Consider the following 20,539-nt stretch of genomic DNA (forward strand, 5'->3'; position numbering starts at 1 on the left):
GAAACTTTATTAAGCTGAATATGTAAAGCTGAGTACATGAATAATACAGGGAACCCTATAAAGCTGAATATATAAAGCTAAGTACATAGATGATATAGGAGACTCTAAGTATTATACTCTACCTCAAGCTAGATATATGATGCTGAATACATAAACAATGCAAAAGAGCCAGATTACTATATTCTGCAAAAAAGTGATAATATGATTGGCCAATGTGCTCTATGGAACATACGCAGGTAGCACAAAAGATAATACTATTCTGATGCTCCACACAGCACATCTACATATAAGAAAAAGTAACAGGCTACTAAGGAGAAGGAGCCATATAAGGCTACAACAACCTACCCACAGACAGGATTTGCAATACACTCAGATGACACCCCATGTACTAGTACCTCGACACGTATTTCGCCCTTCAGGCTTCGTCAGGAGGTGTTTATTTGGATAAAATGAGGGTATATATAAAGAAAAGAGGCGGGTACTAAATGATTGTAAGAGAATTCACATGAGACACACCATGAGTAGCACGGCTCCGTCATGATGGCTGATCCATATCTTCTCAGCGCGTCCCCACGTAACCACCACGCTTGCGCAGCGCATAAAGTCACATGTGACAGAGCGCATTCAGATGGGATCATACAGCGCATAAACCAGGCCGCATCTTGATGTGATCATGTGATTGTTAAGTCATGTGATCAGAAATTAAGCATATAGCCATTAATAAGGCCGTGGGATATAACTTCCACATATATAGACACAGTGGGTGACATCTCAATTAGATAAACTACATGGTCATAGTATAAATACAAGCATCACTGAGAGACCACATTCATGATAATTTAATATAATTTTACCCACATTATTATAATAAAGAAAAGAAACATGTGTGTGAGAATATAATCCTGACAAATCACTAATCAATAAAAAAGAAATAATAAAAATGAATTAAACATGATATATACTTAATAAATACATTTAAATCAAGCTAGTAGCATTATTATATATTAAATATATATGATTAAATATAACGTGATTAAGGTGCATAGTGTAAATATTTTAAGGCAAACTGAAAAGAATGGCATGGTATTACACAGGCAGGAAGTGCTCAAACCCACATGCAGTTGTGCATATATATACAGGGGAGCAGATCCTGCACTTGTGGCCTGTTGCTAATAACGATCCCCAGCAAAAATGCATACAGTGGATGATGCCCACAGCGAACCACAAGTACCACAATAGACATCCTACACAAGATAGCAATTATGTGGATGTGATAATCAATATAACAAAATAATAGCAAAGACAGGTGCACTCTGCGGTCTTACTAAACCCTCAAACTGATTTGAAAATTGAGAGATTAGCCAACATGTCCTACGGTGTAGGACATGTCTGAGCCCGAGCACCGCGCCAAGGTTTCACAAGTAGCTCGGGACCTAACACTCACCTACCTGTGCCATGTGGGCAATACCAGAGGCCGGTGGGCAAATTACAGGAGCATGAGGCCGACTCACAAACAACTCACCAGTTACCTCCAGCATGTAATCATGCTAACAATGGGAGGAGGGAGGAGTCTGCGAGTCCTACTCAAGACTGGCTGATATGGCCCAGGCCTCACAGGTGCACCTAAATGTAGCCTGAGCACTTCCTGCCTGTGTAATACCACGCCATTCTTTTCAGTTTGTATATATAGAGATGCCTGGAGGTGTATAAACTCCAATTTAAATGTGCCTGCTTTCCTTTTTCAGGCTACATTTACAGTGGGATGCGAAAGTTTGGGCAACCTTGTTAATCGTCATGATTTTCCTGTATAAATCGTTGGTTGTTACGATAAAAAATGTCAGTTAAATATATCATATAGGAGACACACACAGTGATATTTGAGAAGTGAAATTAAGTTTATTGGATTTACAGAAAGTGTGCTATAATTGTTTAAACAAAATTAGGCAGGTGCATAAATTTGGGCACCACAAAAAGAAATAAAATCAATATTTAGTAGATCCTCCTTTTGCAGAAATTACAGCCTCTAAACGCTTCCTGTAGGTTCCAATGAGAGTCTGGATTCTGGTTGAAGGTATTTTGGACCATTCCTCTTTACAAAACATCTTTAGTTCATTCAGGTTTGATGGCTTCCGAGCATGGACAGCTCTCTTTAAGTCACACCACCGATTTTCAATTATATTCAGGTCTGGGGACTGAGATGGCCATTCCAGAACGTTGTACTTGTTCCTCTGCATAAATGCCTTAGTGGATTTTGAGCAGTGTTTAGGGTCGTTGTCTTGTAGAAAGATCCAGCCCCGGCACAGCTTCAGCTTTGTCACTGATTCCTGGACATTGGTCTCCAGAATCTGCTGATACTGAGTGGAATCCATGCGTCCCTCAACTTTGACAAGATTCCCAGTCCCTGCACTGGCCCCACAGCCCCACAGCATGATGGAACCACCACCATATTTTACTGTAGGTAGCAGGTGTTTTTCTTGGAATGCTGTGTTCTTTTTCCTCCATGCATAACGCCCCTTGTTATGGCCAAATAACTCAATTTTAGTTTCATCAGTCCACAGCACCTTATTCCAAAATGAAGCTGGCTTGTCCAAATGTGTTTTAGCCCACCTCAAGCGGCACTTTTTGTGCTGTGGGCTGAGAAAAGGCTTCCTCTGCATCACTCTCGCATACAGCATCTCCTTGTGTAAAGTGCGCCGAATGGTTGAACGATGCACAGTGACTCCATCTGCAGCAAGATGATGTTGTAGGTCTTTGGTGCTGGTCTGTGGGTTGACTCTGACTGTTCTCACCATTCGTCGCTTTTGTCTATCCGAGATTTTTCTTGGTCTGCCACTTCGAGCCTTAACTTGAACTGAGCCTGTGGTCTTCCATTTCCTCAATATGTTCCTAACTGTGGAAACAGAAGCTGAAATCTCTGAGACAGCTTTCTGTATCCTTCCCCTAAACCATGATGGTGAACAATCTTTGTCTTCAGGTCATTTGAGAGTTGTTTTGAGACCCCCATGTTGCTACTCTTCAGAGAAAATTAAAAGAGGAGGGAAACTTACAATTGACCCCCTTAAATACTCTTTCTTATAATTGGATTCACCTGTGTATGTAGGTCAGGGGTCACTGAGCTTACCAAGCCAATTTGAGTTCCAATAATTAGTTCTAAAGGTTTTGGAATCAATAAAATGACAACAGTGCCCAAATTTATGCACCTGCCTAATTTTTTTAAAACAATTATAGCACACTTTCTGTAAATCCAATAAACTTCATTTCCCTTCTCAAATATCACTGTGTGTGTCTCCTATATGATATATTTAACTGACATTTTTTATCGTAACAACCAACGATTTATACAGGAAAATCATGATAATTAACAAGGTTGCCCAAACTTTCGCATCCCACTGTAGGTGCACCTGTGAGGCCTGGGCTATATCAGCCAGTCTAGAGTGGGACTCGCAGACTCCTCCCTCCTCCCATTGCTAGCATGGTTACATGCTGGAGGTAACTGGTCAGTTGTTTGTGAGTCGGCCTCATGCTCCTGTAATTTGCCCACTGGCCCCTGGTATTGCCCACATGGCACAGGTACTGTAGGTGAGTGTTAGGTCCCGAGCTACTTGTTAAACCTTGGCGCGGTGCTCGGGCTCAGACATGTCCTACACCGTAGGACATGTTGGCTAATCTCTCAATTTTTCAAATCAGTTTGAGGGTTTAGTAAGACCGCAGAGTGCACCTGTCTTTGCTATTATTTTGTTATATTGTTATATTGATTATCACATCCACATAATTGCTATCTTGTGTAGGATGTCTATTGTGGTACTTGTGGTTCGCAGCGGGCATCCTCCACTGTATGCATTTTTGCTGGGGATAGTCATTAGCAACGGGCCACAAGTGCAGGATCTGCTCCCCTGTATATATATGCACAACTGCATGTGGGTTTCAGCACTTCCTGCCTGTGTAACACCACACCATTCTTTTCAGTTTGTATATATAGAGATTCCTGGAGGTGTATAAACACCAATTTAAATGTGCCTGCTTTCCATCTACAGGCTACATTTAGGTGCACCTGTGAGGCCTGGGCCTTATCAGCCAGTCTTGACTAGGACTCGCATACTCCTCTCTCCTCCCATTGTTAGCATGGTTACATGCTGGAGGTAACTGGTGAGTTGTTTGTGAGTCGGCCTCATGCTCCTGTAATTTGCCCACTGGCCCCTGGTATTGCCCACATGGCACAGGTAGGTGAGTGTTAGGTCCCGAGCTACTTGTTAAACCTTGGCGCGGTGCTCGGGCTCAGACATGTCCTACACCCTAGGACATGTTGGCTAATCTCTCATAATGTGGTGGTGCACCATTTTAAAATCAGTTTGAGGGTTTAGTAAGACCGCAGAGTGCACCTGTCTTTGCTATTATTTTGTTAAATATTTTAAGGCTCCAAAAACAAGAGCAATATTCCCCCATAAAATACATATATAAAATATAGTGCCTACTAATATTTAAAAATATAAATTTATATAATGTATGCATTTGCACCAGACAACCACAAACCCATAACCATATGGGCAAGCGTGTCTCATGCAATCCACACAATAAAGTGCAAAAGTACATACTAAAAAATACAAAAAATATTTATTATATTTTATTTCTCTTTTCTTTTCCCTCACATTTCATCTCTAAGTGCCAATATGTGGTATCAAGATATAAAAAACACAAAAAAGTAAAAAAAAAAACCATAATAAAACACTGATATGTGGGAGTGAGGTCCACCCAGCAAAAAGACTGGGGAAGCGCAGTCCCACATACCAATGAAAGTGCACCCCCATGGAGATCATACAATTAATAAATCAAAACTAATGGATTCCATGTTAATCCATAAATATTACATGATATGTCACAAACACACGCTTTATCTCTTTTCTTCTTCCTTTTTTCGTTCTCTTATTACTTTAAATACTTGTATAACTTCATCCGTAAAGTCCACATGACTCATCCTCCATAGATATATAAAAAAAATCTTTATACCCAAAATTACACATGAAATAAAAACTAAATATATACCCCATTATTAAAATTCACGCTTTTACAAAAAGGATTTGAAGCTATTACATTCATTCAAGCCCCTTGGAATTATTGTATCTATCTAACAATTTCATCCATTTAGTTTCTTTCCGCAACAATGCTCGCTTAATGTCACCCCCTCTGGATCTCAATCTTATCCTATCTATACCCCTCACCTTTAAACCTCTTAGGTTACAGGCATGGTATTTACAAAAGTGACGGGGGATAGATTGTAGACCATCAGCATCCTTTTCAAGGACCTCAGATGCAGCTTGAATTCTGTCAACGTGTTCTAAGACACGTACTTTAAACCATCTTTTGCTCATCCCAATATACAGGGTAGGCCATTTATATGGATACACCTTAATAAAATGGGAATGGTTGGTGATATTAACTTACTGTTTGTGCCACATTAGTATATGTGAGGGGGGAAACTTTTCAAGATGGGTGGTGACCATGGTGACCATTTTGAAGTCGGCCATTTTGAATCCAACTTTTGTTTTTTTCGATAGGAAGAGGGTCCTGTGACACATCAAACTTATTGAGAATTTCACAAGAAAACAATGGTGTGCTTGGTTTTAACGTAACTTTATTCTTTCATGAGTTATTTACAAGTTTCTGACACTTATAAAATGTGTTCAATGTGCTGCCCGTTGTGTTGGATTGTCAATGCAACCCTCTTCTCCCACTCTTTACACACTGATAGCAACACCGCAGGAGAAATGCTAGCACAGGCTTCCAGTATCCGTAGTTTCAGGTGCTGCACATCTCGTATCTTCACAGCATAGACAATTGCCTTCAGATGACCCCAAAGATAAAAGTCTAAGAGGGTCAGATCAGGAGACCTTTGGGGCCATTCAACAGGCCCAAGACGACCAATCCACTTTCCAGGAAACTGTTCATCTAGGAATGCTCGGACCTGACACCCATAATGTGGTGGTGCACCATCTTGCTGGAAAAACTCAGGGAACGTGCCAGCTTCAGTGCATAAAGAGGGAAACACATCATCATGTAGCAATTTTGCATATCCAGTGGCCTTGAGGTTTCCATTGATGAAGAATGGCCCCACTATCTTTGTACCCCATATACCACACCATACCATAAATTTTTTTGTTCCAACAGTCTTGGAGGGATCTATCCAATGTGGGTTAGTGTCAGACCAATAGCGGTAGTTTTGTTTGTTAACTTCACCATTCACATAAAAGTTTGCCTCATCACTGAACAAAATCTTCTGCGTAAACTGAGGGTCCTGTTCCAATTTTTGTTTTGCCCATTCTGCAAATTCAGTACGCTGATCTGGGTCATCCTTGTTGAGATGCTGGAGTTTGTAAGAGTGCCATTTGTGAGTAGCTAATATCCGCCGAAGGGATGTTCGACTAATGCCACTCTCCAGTGACATGCGGCGAGTGCTACGCTGTGGACTCTTGCTGAATGAACCTAGGACAGCCACTGATGTTTCTTCATTAGAGACAGATTTCATGCGTCCACATTTTGGCAAATCCAACACTGAACCAGTTTCAGAAATTTAGCAAGCAGTTTGCTAACTGTAGCATGGGAGATGGGTGGTCTTGTAGGGTGTCTTGCATTGAAATCTGCTGCAATGACCCGGTTACTGCGTTCACCAGACATCAACACAATTTCTATCAGCTCCTCACGTGTTAACCTCGGCGATATGTCAATGGCTGTAAACAAAGAGAAACTTGTAAATAACTCATGAAAGAATAAAGTTACGTTAAAACCAAGCACACCATTGTTTTTCTTGTGAAATTCTCAATAAGTTTCATGTGTCACAGGACCCTCTACCTATTGAAAAAACAAAAGTTGGATTCAAAATGGCCGACTTCAAAATGGCCACCATGGTCACCACCCATCTTGAAAAGTTTCCCCCCTCACATATACTAATGTGGCACAAACAGTAAGTTAATATCACCAACCATTCCCATTTTATTAAGGTGTTTCCATATAAATGGCCCACCCTGTATATTAGACAACAAGGGCAGGTGATCAGATATTTCACGGCTTCCGTATTACAGGTTATATTGTGTACAACTTTATATTCTTTTTCTCTAGAGGAGTCCCAAAAAGTGGTGGAACGAATCATATATTTACAGACTGCACATGATCCACATGAGAAGGATCCTCATTTAGGACCTCTACTACCGAATATCCCTCTCGATGTATCCACTGTATAGTGGCTGCTTTCAATAAATCACGTAAATTTTGTGATTTCTTCCATGTGATTTGTGGATAAGATGACAAGGTCATAGAAAGGTCTCTATCCGTTTGAAGCACTGCCCAGCGTTTTCGGAGGATATTTTGGATAGTACGCCATTCACTATTAAAAGGGGTAATGAATCTTACCGTAGAGTCATCAATATTTCTTTTTATTTTATTGACCAAAAGTGTATCTCTAGATGATTTTTTCGCTCTTATATCCTTCTTTTATAGTTTTCCAATGATAGCCTCGTTCCAGAAACCGTTTCGTCAAATAAGGAGATTGTTGTTTAAAATTTTCTTCCTCAGAGTAAATGCATCTCATTCTTAGAAATTGACCCACAGGGATCGCTTGAATCACCTTTGGAGAATGAAATGATGTAGCATGTAAGAGAGAGTTTACTGCTGTAGTCTTTCTGTAGACATCTGTTACTATAGCCCCATTAGAATATCTAAAAACTCTACCACCACCAAACTAAATTTCCAAGTCAATTTGATGTTCAACTCATTAGCGTTGAGACGCCTAAGAAAGTCTTCCAAAAGTGATAGCGAACCTTGCCAGATAAAGAACACATCGTCTATATGCCTCGACCAGAGGAGCACAGCATCATATCCAGGGGTACCTTGGACTACTTCTCTCTCCCACAGCCACAGGAACAAATTTGCATATGAGGGCGCACAAGACGCCCCATTGCAGTTACCTAGAGCTGTAGGAAAAAGTGATCATTGAACAAAAAAAATGCGTTAACATAAACTCTAACAGTACCAAAATCAACTCAATCACTTCACCGTCAAGATCTGTCATTGACAGAAAAAATCTTGATGCCCGCACTCCCTGGTCGTGGCATATAGACTTGTATAATGATTCGACATCACATGTAACTAAATATGTCCCTTCTTCCAGATAGATGTCATTCAAGCGCCTCAACATATCCGTGGTGTCCTTCACAAATGAAGGAAGAGTTTTGACACACTTCTGTAAATAAAAATCAAAAAATCTCCCAATATTAGTACACATTCCACCAATCCCAAGACAATAGGGCGTCCCGGAGGATTGGTGGAATATTTGTGAATCTTAGGAAGAAGATATAATGTTGGTCTGACTGGACCATTTTTTGTAAAAGCGTGAATTTTAATAATGGGTTATATATTTTGTTTTTATTGTGTAATCTTTGGTATATAGATTTTTTTAGATTTTTCTGTGTTCTTTACATTTCTATGGCAGATGAGTCATGTGGACTTTATGGATGAAGTTATACAAGTATTTAAAGTAAAAGGAGAAAAAAGGAAGAAGAAAAGAGATGAAGCGTGTGTTTGTGACATATCATGTAATATTTATGTATTGACATGGAATCCATTAGTTTTGATTTATAAATTGTATGATCTCCATGGGAATGCACTTTCATTGGTATGTGTGTCACAGTCATTACTGCTGGCTGTGACCTTCTGTCTATGCTCTCGCTGCAGCTCCGTTCCTCTGTATTATTTGTGGTTCTGTATGGGTTAACTCCCCTGTATTCCTATTAGGAGTTAATTCTCTGTCTGCTCCATGGGTGTGGTCTCTCTGCTGCACCCATGGAACCTGTATATAAGGCTGAGCTTTCCTCAGTTCTGGGTCAGCTCTCCTGGTGTGTGTTGTCTGTCCTGTTTCTGGTTTGTACTCTCTCCCATGCTGCTGACCCATGGGATCTGTGTCTGTCTGTCTGTGCTCTGTGAGTTTCCCTACTTGTTCATTTGCGTCCTTTTTCCTGTCTTTCTGTTCTGCCAGTTATGTTTTAGTTACTTTGTGTTTATTCTGATGTCTGTGTTCAGCAAGCCTTTGCAGCAGAGTGGCATGACAAGGCCATGCAGATTACTACTGGTGGAGCAAGTCCTTCTCTGCTCATTTCCACTCCTGCTCCCTTGCGTGAACTCCTGTTTGTATTATTAGTTGCCCTGTTTTGTATTCTGATGTCTGTGTTCAGCAAGCCTTTGCAGCAGAGTGGCATGACAAGGCCATGCAGTTTACTACTGGTGGAGCAAGTCCTTCTCTGCTCATTGCCACTCCTGCTCCCTTGCATGAACTCCTGCTTGTGTTATTTGCCCTGTTTTGTATTTACCTGTCTGTTATGTATGCCTATGTACCGTCGGTACCTTCTGGTACCTGTTGTCCATTCGCTCCTGCTGTCACTGTCTAGGTCACGCTCCAGAGTGGACCCTGGCAACTTCCTGCGGCTAAGTCTAACCCTACCATCTAGGGCTCTAGTGAAAACCAGGAGTTGCTTAGTTACGCCCCTCTGGAGTATTACTAGACAGTGGCGCAGTGGGGGTTTTCTCCCACTGTGCTGACGGTACATAGAGCTCATGTTTTGTCTGTGCTGCCTTCCCTGTTTTGTTTGTGCAATAAACTCTTATCTGTCTGTACCTGATTTCCGTTTGTTTATTGCATGACGACGCGGTGGTCTCTCCTGGGACCTCCAACTCGTGACAGAATGAACAAGTGAACTTTCACAGAGTTTTTTTTGTTCTGTTTTCTGCTTATCTGTGGTGTGTGTGCTTTCTGTATTTCCCTCTGTATGCTGCCTTTAGGTATCGGATCTGGTTGCCTTGGTGTACTGGCTGCGGTGTTCTCCGTGTATGCTGGTTGCCAGGGGTGACGTCCGGTTTAACCTTTTTTGCTTGCAGTTCTGCCTACGGCTGTGTTTTCAGTTATCGGCGCAGGCGTCTGCGTCTGGTCCTGGGCCTCCGGAAGGGGGTGTCAGCATGTCTGACCAATTAGTTCTTGGCAGACATGCCATTCTCCAGAGGGAGAGTGGAGGGGGAGGTGTTAGCACACTGCAGTTCACCATGACTTTTGTGGCCGTGTAGGCTGGCTGCATTCCTCTTGGCATACTGGCTGCGTTTACCGTGTAGGCTGGTTGCTAGGGGCTGCGTGCTGGCTGCGGTCATCTTATGTGTTCTGCTTGTGTACCTCTGTACCCCTTTGATTCTGATTTTCATTTCCTGTCTGGTTCCTGTTCCTGGTCCCAATCCTCCGGAAGGGGGTGTCTGCATGTCTGGCCAATTAGTTCTTGGCAGACATGTCATTCTCCAGAGGGAGAGTGGAGGGGGAGGTAATTTCTTGGTGTGGTTCACTTGATGTGTATAACGTGTTGGCTGGCTATCTTCACCTGGCGTACTGGCTGCGGACCCTCCGTGTAGGCTGGTTTTCAGGGGTTGGGCTGGTTGCGGTCGTCGTATGTGTTCCTGCCCTTGTACCTCGTCACCCCTTTGATTTATGTCCCCTTGCCTGGTTCTGTTTGGTTTGTTGCCCCACTTCCTCCCGTTTTCTGTTTGGGGGGGAGAGGGGGGGCTTTGAGGGGTGGGAGTGTCACAGTCATTACTGCTGGCTGTGACCTTCTGTCTATGCTCTCGCTGCAGCTCCGTTCCTCTGTATTATTTGTGGTTCTGTATGGGTTAACTCCCCTGTATTCCTATTAGGAGTTAATTCTCTGTCTGCTCCATGGGTGTGGTCTCTCTGCTGCACCCATGGAACCTGTATATAAGGCTGAGCTTTCCTCAGTTCTGGGTCAGCTCTCCTGGTGTGTGTTGTCTGTCCTGTTTCTGGTTTGTACTCTCTCCCATGCTGCTGACCCATGGGATCTGTGTCTGTCTGTCTGTTCTCTGTGAGTTTCCCTACTTGTTCATTTGCGTCCTTTTTCCTGTCTTTCTGTTCTGCCAGTTATGTTTTAGTTACTTTGTGTTTATTCTGATGTCTGTGTTCAGCAAGCCTTTGCAGCAGAGTGTCATGACAAGGCCATGCAGATTACTACTGGTGGAGCAAGTCCTTCTCTGCTCATTGCCACTCCTGCTCCCTTGCGTGAACTCCTGTTTGTATTATTAGTTGCCCTGTTTTGTATTCTGATGTCTGTGTTCAGCAAGCCTTTGCAGCAGAGTGGCATGACAAGGCCATGCAGTTTACTACTGGTGGAGCAAGTCCTTCTCTGCTCATTGCCACTCCGGCTCCCTTGCATGAACTCCTGCTTGTGTTATTATTTGCCCTGTTTTGTATTTACCTGTCGGTTATGTTTGCCTATGTGCTGTCGGTACCTTCTGGTACCTGTTGTCCATTCGCTCCTGCTGTCACTGTCTAGGCCACGCTCCAGAGTGGACCCTGGCAACTTCCTGCGGCTAAGTCTAACCCTACCATCTAGGGCTCTAGTGAAAACCAGGAGTTGCTTAGTTACGCCCCTCTGGAGTATTACTAGACAGTGGCGCAGTGGGGGTTTTCTCCCACTGTGCTGACGGTACATAGAGCTCATGTTTTATCTGTGCTGCTTTCCATGTTTCTGTTTGTGCAATAAACTCTTATGTGTCTGTACCTGATTTCCGTTTATTGCTTGACGACGCGGTGGTCTCTCCTGGGACCTCCAACTCGTGACAATGTGGGACTGCGCTTCACCCGTCTTTTTGCTGGGTAGACTTCACTCCCACATATCAGTGTTTTATTATTGTTTTTTTATGAAATCTTGATACCACATATTGGCACTTAGAGATGAGATGTGAGGGAAAAGAAAAGAAAAATAAAATATAATATATAATTTTTGCATTTTTTGGTACTTTGCACTTTTTTATTGTGTGGATTGCATGAGACACGCTTGCCCATATGGTTGTGGGTTTGCGGTTGTCTCGTGCAAATGCATACATTATATGAATTTATATTTTTAAATAGAAGTAGGCATTATATATGTATTTTATGGGGGAATATTGCTCTTGTTTTTGGAGCCTTAAAATATTTACATTATACACCTTAATCACGTTATATTTAATCATGGAGCTTGTATAATAATGCTGCTAATTTGATTTAAATTTATTTTTTAAGTATATATCATGTTTAATTCATTTTTATTATTACTTTTTTATTGATTAGTGATTGGTCATGATTATATTCTCACATACATATGTTCCTTTTCTTTATTATAATCATGTGGGTCAATTTATATAAAATTATCATGAATGTGGTCTCTCAGTGATGCTTGTGTATATATACTATGACCATGTAGTTTATCTAATTGAAATGTCACCCACTGTGTCTATATATGTGGAAGAGTTATATCCCACGGCTTTATTAATGGCTATATGTTCTGTTTCTGATCACATGACTTAACAATCACATGATCACATCAAGACGCGGCCTGGTGCATTTGCTGTATGATCCCATCTGAATGCGCTCCGTCACATGTCACTTTATGCACCGCACATGCGCGGTGGTTATGTGGGGACGCGCTGAGAAGATGTGGATCAGCCATCATGACGGAGCCGTGCTACTCATGGTGTGTCTCATGTGATTTCTCTTACAATCATTTAGTATCTGCCTCTTTTCTTTTTATATATATATATATATATATATATATATATATATATATATATATACCCTCATTTTATCCAAATAAACATCTCCTGATGAAGCCTGAGGGGCAAAACACGTGTCAAAGTACTAGTACATGGGGTGACATCTCAGTGTATCGCAAATCATGTCTGTGGGTAGGTTGTTGTATCCTTATATGGCTCCTTCTCCTTAGTAGCTGGTTACTTTTTCTTTCATGTACTGTAGATGTGCTGTGTGGAGCATCAGAATAGTATTATCTTTTGTGTTACCTGCGTATGTTCCATAGAGCACATTGGCCAATCATATTATCACTTTTTTGCAGAATATAGTAATCTGGCTCTTTTGCATTGTTTATGTATTCAGCATCATATATCTAGCTTGAGGTAGAGTATAATACTTAGAGTCTCCTATATCATCTATGTACTTAGTTTTATATATTCAGCTTCATAGGGTTTCCTGTATTATTCATGTATTCAGCTTATTAAAGTTTCTTGTATTATCTATATATCCAGCTCTCTATATATCCAGCTTGAGAGACCTGTTTTGAGCTCACATTCTGTGTTGCCCTAGTGGGGTGGATTACTATTTATGTACTCAGCTTTATACATTCAGCTTGATATATCTGCCTTGGGCTTATATTTTGTGTTGCCCTGGTGGAGTGGAGTATTATCTTATTATCTATGTACTCAGCTTTATATATTCAGCTTGATATACCTGTCCCGGGCTTTCCTGGTGCTAATTGGGTCTTTTTGTACTTTCTAGTTACTCAGCATTGTATATGCAGTTTAATATATCTGCTTTTGGCCTATACCCAGCTATTATGACATGGAGTGCTTTATCTGATTAATGTGCCTCATGTAATTTTTTCTGTATTCATTTCCACCGTGCCTTTCTTTCCAATTTATTGTAATAGAATTATATATTTTGATTAAATAAAGATTATTATATATTTTAGAGTTATAGTCTTATGATCTTTCTTTTTTGGTTTAGTACATTGAAATCTGCATGGTTGCAAAAGACGTATTGAAGATGGTTGACAACCAAGAAAATGTAAGTATGGATCATTGTTCTCACTGACCATTTACAATGTGGCTTCTGTGCTTTACATTCTACTGAAACTGCATTAGCCAAATATTCTAATGGTTTCTTGTCTTCCAAATCCAGTGGACATTTGACTTTATTACTCAATACACTAACTTATCCTGGTTTTAGTCCTATAGCAGGGGCGTTGCTAGGGTCTCAAAAGATCCGGGGCCAAAGCCCCAATGCATATGGCTCAATTCTCTAAGTCGGCCAACTGTCCTACACCTCCCAGCCCAACCCAGTACCCCCCTAACCCCCGCAAACACTAGCACTAAAGACATTTTACTGTACTTGCTATACAGCAGCATGAACCTCTCACATCCAGTGTCTCCCAGGTGATGTCTCCTCTGATGTAGATCTTCTGTCATCATCTTCTCCATTCGGTCCGGAGAACTTCTCTTAGCTGCGCCTCGTCTCTGCAGAGTGTGACACACAAACATCTTAGATTTTTCCCTTTTCTTCACCCCCAAATACTATCCTGAAGAAAAATGAGTATCCCCCATAGTAACAGTACTCCTCATAGTCCCACCAATAGTAATTCCCTTCTAGAATGCCCCCATTAGTAATACTGCCCCCTACAGTGCCCCCAACCGTGATAATGCTCCCCAAGAGTGCCTCCATTAGTAGACGAGCCCTCCAGTATTAATAATGCACTTCCAGAGCCCCGAGTACAATTAAGGACCACTATTGTTCCCCCAGTGATAACAAAGCTATCTACAGACCCCTCAGTAGTAAAAAGGCCCCCCATAATGCTCTTAGTGGAAATAATGCGGATCTATAAGTCCCTCTTATAGAGCCCCCAGTAGTAATAAGAACGCCTAATGTCCCCTGGATTTAAAATACCCCCACATTGCCCCCAGTATTTATAATGCCCCCTACTGTTATAATGCTCACCCTGTAGTGCCCGCAGTATTTATATCGCTCCCTACTGTTATAATGCTCCCCCTGAAGTTCCCCCAGTAATTATATTGCCCCCTACTGTTATAATGCTCTTCCTGAAGCGCCCCCAGTATTTATAATGCCCCCTGCAGTGCCCCCTGTAATTATATTTCTCCGTTTACTGTCCTCAGAAGTTATAATTCCTCAGCCCCTTCAAAATAGTCCCATGTAAATAACATCACACCATCTCTCCTGCCCCCTCCAATATACAGTCGCATGTAAATAACATCACCCTCTCCCCAGTCGCCTTCAACATACCGTCCCATGTAAAGAACATTACCCCCTCAATATTCAGTCCCATGCAAATAATATCACTCCCTCCCCCAGACACCTTTAACATACAGTCCCATGTAAATAAAATCACCCCTCCCCAGCTACCTACAACATGCAGTCCCATGTAAATAACATTACTAGTGATGAACGAGCATGCTCAGCAGAGTACCGGTTCGGCTCGAGCATTGCTACCGGTTCGGCTCGAGCACCTTCTAAGCAGCCCAAAAAAATATGGTAAGTATTGCCATCACTGTAATGCCATTAGCCATGTTTTCTACTGGCATTACAGTGATTGGCTGGCCGCAACACGTATAGCCCCCGGTCACGCGGGTTCGGCTCATTGTGAGTCAGGGAGAGCTGCTGTTAGGAAGGGACAGACAGTGTAGGGAGATTGTGATCAAGATGTTTCAAAGACCCAAAAGTCCTTTTAAGGACTACTGTGTGTGTTGGCAGCAATTTAAAGTGCAGATTTGTACTTTTTTTTTTTTTTTTTTTTACAGAAAAAAATCGCTTCATTGGCTATCTTAATAGAAGGTGTCTGCAGTGACTTCTGACATCTGTGCAATACCTTCTATGTATCAGGGGCATAGATAGGAAGAATATCAGTGAAAACAATATTTTTTTGTCCCAGAATCTGACCACATTTTTGCTGTCAGCTGTTTAACCCATTAATCTCAGTGCTCTGCATTAGAATAGCGTCTGTGCACTTCAGGGCCATATATTGGGAAAAAGTGCAAATCAATATATATATACAAATTTCACTGATTCTGCACACAGTTTTCTTCTCTGCGCTAGAAACCGTTTATCACAGCGCATTGCATTTCTATACCATCTGAGTGTTCAATATCATATATTGGGAAAAAGTGAAAATCAATATATATACAAATTTCACTTAATCTGCACACAGTTTTATTGTCTGCGGCAGAAACCGTTTATTGCAGCGCATTGCATTTCTATACCATCTGAGTGTTCAATCCCATATATTGGGAAAAAGTGAAAATCAATATGTATACAAATTTCACTTAATCTGCACCCAGTTTTCTTGTCTGAGGCAGAAACATAGAAGCATAGAATGTGTCGGCAGATAAGAACCATATGGCCCATCTAGTCTGCCCAATATACTGAATACTATGAATAGCCCCTGGCCCTATCTTATATGAAGGATGGCCTTATGCCTATCCCATGCATGCTTAAACTCCTTCACTGTATTTGCAGCTACCACTTCTGCAGGAAGGCTATTCCATGCATCCACTACTCTCTCATTAAAGTAATACTTCCTGATATTACTTTTAAACCTTTGCCCCTCTAATTTAAAACTATGTCCTCGTGTAGCAGTTTTTCTTCTTTTAAATATTCTCTCCTCTTTTACCTTGTTGATTCCCTTTATTTATTTAAAAGTTTCTATCATATCCCCTCTGTCTCGTCTTTCTTCCAAGCTATACATGTTAAGGTCCTTTAATCTTTCCCGGTAAGTTTTATCCTGCAATCCATGTACTAGTTTAGTAGCTCTTCTCTGTACTCTCTCCAAAGTATCAATATCTTTCTAGAGATATGGTCTCCAGTACTGAGCAGAATACTTCAAATGAGGTCTCACTAGTGCTCTGTAGAGCGGCATGAAAACCGTTTATCACAGCGCATTGCATTTCTATACCATCTGAGTGTTCAATCCCATATATTGGGAAAAAGTGAAAATCAATATACACTGCTCAAAAAAATAAAGGGAACACTTAAACAACACAATGTAACTCCAAGTCAATCACACTTCTGTGAAATCAAACTGTCCACTTAGGAAGCAACGCTGAGTGACAATCAATTTCACATGCTGTTGTGCAAATGGGATAGACAACAGGTGGAAATTATAGGCAATTAGCAAGACACCCCCAATAAAGGTGTGGTTCTGCAGGTGGTGAACAGACCACTTCTCAGTTCCTATGCTTCCTGGCTGATGTTTTGGTCACTTTTGAATGCTGGCGGTGCTTTCACTCTAGTGGTAGCATGAGACGGAGTCTACAACCCACACAAGTGGCTCAGGTAGTGCAGCTTATCCAGGATGGCACATCAATGCGAGCTGTGGCAAGAAGGTTTGCTGTGTCTGTCAGCGTAGTGTCCAGAGCATGGAGGCGCTACCAGGAGACAGGCCAGTACATCAGGAGACGTGAAGGAGGCCGTAGGAGGGCAACAACCCAGCAGCAGGACCGCTACCTCCGCCTTTGTGCAAGGAGGAACAGGAGGAGCACTGCCAGAGCCCTGAAAAATGACCTCCAGCAGGCCACAAATGTGCATGTGTCTGCTCAAACGGTCAGAAACAGACTCCATGAGGGTGATATGAGGGCCCGACGTCCACAGGTGGGGGTTGTGCTTACAGCCCAACACCGTGCAGGACGTTTGGCATTTGCCAGAGAACACCAAGATTGGCAAATTCGCCACTGGCGCCCTGTGCTCTTCACAGATGAAAGCAGGTTCACACTGAGCACATGTGAAAGACGTGACAGAGTCTTGAGATGCCGTGGTGAACGTTCTGCTGCCTGCAACATCCTCCAGCATGACCGGTTTGGCATTGGGTCAGTAATGGTGTGGGGTGGCATTTCTTTGGAGGGCCGCACAGCCCTCCATGTGCTAGCCAGAGGTAGCCTGACTGCCATTAGGTACCGAGATGAGATCCTCAGACCCCTTGTGAGACCATATGCTGGTGCGGTTGGCCCTGGGTTCCCCCTAATGCAAGACAATGCTAGACCTCATGTGGCTGGAGTGTGTCAGCGGTTCCTGCAAGACGTAGGCATTGATGCTATGGACTGGCCCGCCCGTTCCCCTGTCCTGAATCCAATTGAGCACATCTGGGACATCATGTCTCGCTCTATCCACCAACGTCACATTGCACCACAGACTGTCCAGGAGTTGGCAGATGCTTTAGTCCAGGTCTGGGAGGAGATCCCTCAGGAGACCGTCCGCCACCTCATCAGGAGCATGCACAGGCGTTGTAGGGAGGTCATACAGGCACGTGGAGGCCACACACACTACTGAGCCTCATTTTGACTTGTTTTAAGGACATTACATCAAAGTTGGATCAGCCTGTAGTGTGTTTTTCCACTTTAATTTTGAGTGTGACTCCAAATCCAGACCTCCATGGGTTGAAAAATTTGATTTCCATTTTTTTTTTTTTGTGTGTGATTTTGTTGTCAGCACATTCAACTATGTAAAGAACAAAGTATTTCAGAAGAATATTTAATTAATTCAGATCTAGGATGTGTTATTTTTGTGTTCCCTTTATTTTTTGGCGCAGTGTATATACAAATTTAACTGAATCTGCACACAGTTTTCTTATCTGCGGCAGAAACCGTTTATCGCAGCGCATTGCATTTCTATACCGTCTGAGTGCTTTAGGCCCATATATTTGGAGAAATTGAAAATCAGTATATATATATACACATTTCACTAAATCAGCACCCAGTTTTCTTGTCTGTGGTTTAAAACGTTAATCGCAGTGCATTGCATTTCTGCACCGTCTGTGCGCTTCAGGCCCATATATTGGGAATAATATAGTCATAAATATAAACAACATCATAAAACAGTGTCTGTACTGCAGATTACAATAATCTGTGGCTAAAATACTGTCCAAAATCTGTGCTGTTCTGTGTCATATACTGCCCTATATCTGAAAACTGTCTTTTGTGGACAGTAAAAAAAAACAGCGTCACAACCAGTAAAAAATCCATAAATATGAAGAAGGCCAGCACTAATGGACGGGGAAGTGGGCGTTATGCTAATGGTTCAGGCAGAGGTCGTGGCACTGGGCGCAATTAAACTGTGCCTGCTGCCAGTGCACCAAAAAAAAAAGTTATAAAACCGTACCCAGCTTCATGTCCAACTTAGCTAGGCGGCGCACGACAACACTGTCCAAGTCAGACCAGTGCGAACAGTTGGTCGGTTGGCTTGCTGACGATAATGCTTCCAGTTGGATAAGCACCACCCTCTCTTCCACCAAGTCCAGTATCTGTAGCCAAGAGTCTGGTCAGCCAACTCCTCGCTCAGATCATCCTTCCTCCCACCATGGAGAGGCCTGCCAAAGGAGTGATCCCACACTCTGATATTCCCAAGAGCTCTTTTCAGCTCCACTATTAGATTTGGCCCTCGCGGCCAGCATGCTTGAAGAGAGACCTGGGATATTATGCTCTGATTCCCAACCTCTTGAGCCTTCACAGTCTCAAGAAGATGACGGTGGTGAACGTCAATCATTAGTTCACGAGGTGGATGACGATGAGACACAGTTGTCAGTCACTGAGGTTGTGGTTAGGTCAAGAAAGGAGGATGATCAGAGTGAGGAAGTGGAACAGGAGGTGTTGGACGATGAGGTCATTGACCCAACATGGGAAGGTGAAAAGCTAAGCAAGGACAGCAGTACAGAGGGGGAGGGATCCACAGCACCGCAACAGGCTGGAAGAGGCAGTGGGGTTGCAAAAGGGAGAAGTCGGCCCACACCAAACAGGCCCGCAACTGTTACACCGATCACCCCCATGCGTAAATCAACCTTAGCAAGGGGTAGGTGTTCCGTAGTATGGCGCTTTTTTGAGGAAAGTGCAGAGGACAAAAGAGTGGTAGTTTTCAACCTGTGCGGTACCAAAATGAGCCGAGGCATGAACACTAGCAACCTCACCACCACCAGCATGATCCGCCACATGGCATCCAAGCACCCTACTAACTGTGCCAAACACCTGGGTCCACAATCTGGGTCTGCGGGTCACACCCCTGCCTCCTCTTCCCCTGTGTTATGTGCTGTCCAATCCCCTGTCCAAGACGCAGGCCCGGATGCCTCTCGCCTTGCACCTGGACCTTCGAATGAACCAGCAGCAACAACATCCACTTCCCTGTCCCAGTGCAGCGTTCATTTGAACGCAAGTGCAAATACCCACCCACCCACAGGCCATAGCACTTAATTGGCAACTTTCCAAATTACTGGCCCTTGAAATGTTGCCATATAGGCTTGTGGACACTGAGGCCTTCCGCAACCTGATGTCGGCTGCGGTCCCTCGGTACGCAGTCCCTAGCCGCCACTATTTTTTATGATGTGCCATGCCCGCCTTACATCAGCATGTGTCCCAGAACATCACCCGTGCCCTGACCAATGCAGTTACTGGGAAAGTCCACTTAACCACTGACACATGGACAAGCGCTGGTGGCCAGGGACGCTACATTTCCCTGACCACACACTGGGTGAATGTGGTTAAGGCCGGGAGTGAATCGTACCCTGTGATGGCACAGGTGCTACCAACGCCCAGGATTGCGGGCCCTACGTCCATCAGGGTCTCCGCAAGCGGCTATGTTACTGGCTCCAACCCCCACTTCTCCTCCTCTTCTGCCTCATCCTCCTCCACTTCCACCTCCAGCAGCCATCAGCCATCAGTCGCTAGCTGGAAGCAGTGTAGCACTGCTGTGGGTAAGCGTCAACAGGCCGTGTTGAAGTTGATCTGCTTAGGGGACAAACAGCACACCGCCGCAGAGCTTTGGCAGGGTATAAGGGACTAGACCAAGCTGTGGCTCTCTCCACTCAACCTACAACCAGGCATGGTTGTCTCTGACAATGGCCGTAACTTGGTGGCGGCTTTGGAGCTCGGCAACCTGACACACATCCCATGCCTAGCCCACGTC

This window comes from Bufo bufo, chromosome 2, assembly GCF_905171765.1.
Source record: "Bufo bufo chromosome 2, aBufBuf1.1, whole genome shotgun sequence".
NCBI classification, from domain to species: domain Eukaryota; kingdom Metazoa; phylum Chordata; class Amphibia; order Anura; family Bufonidae; genus Bufo; species Bufo bufo.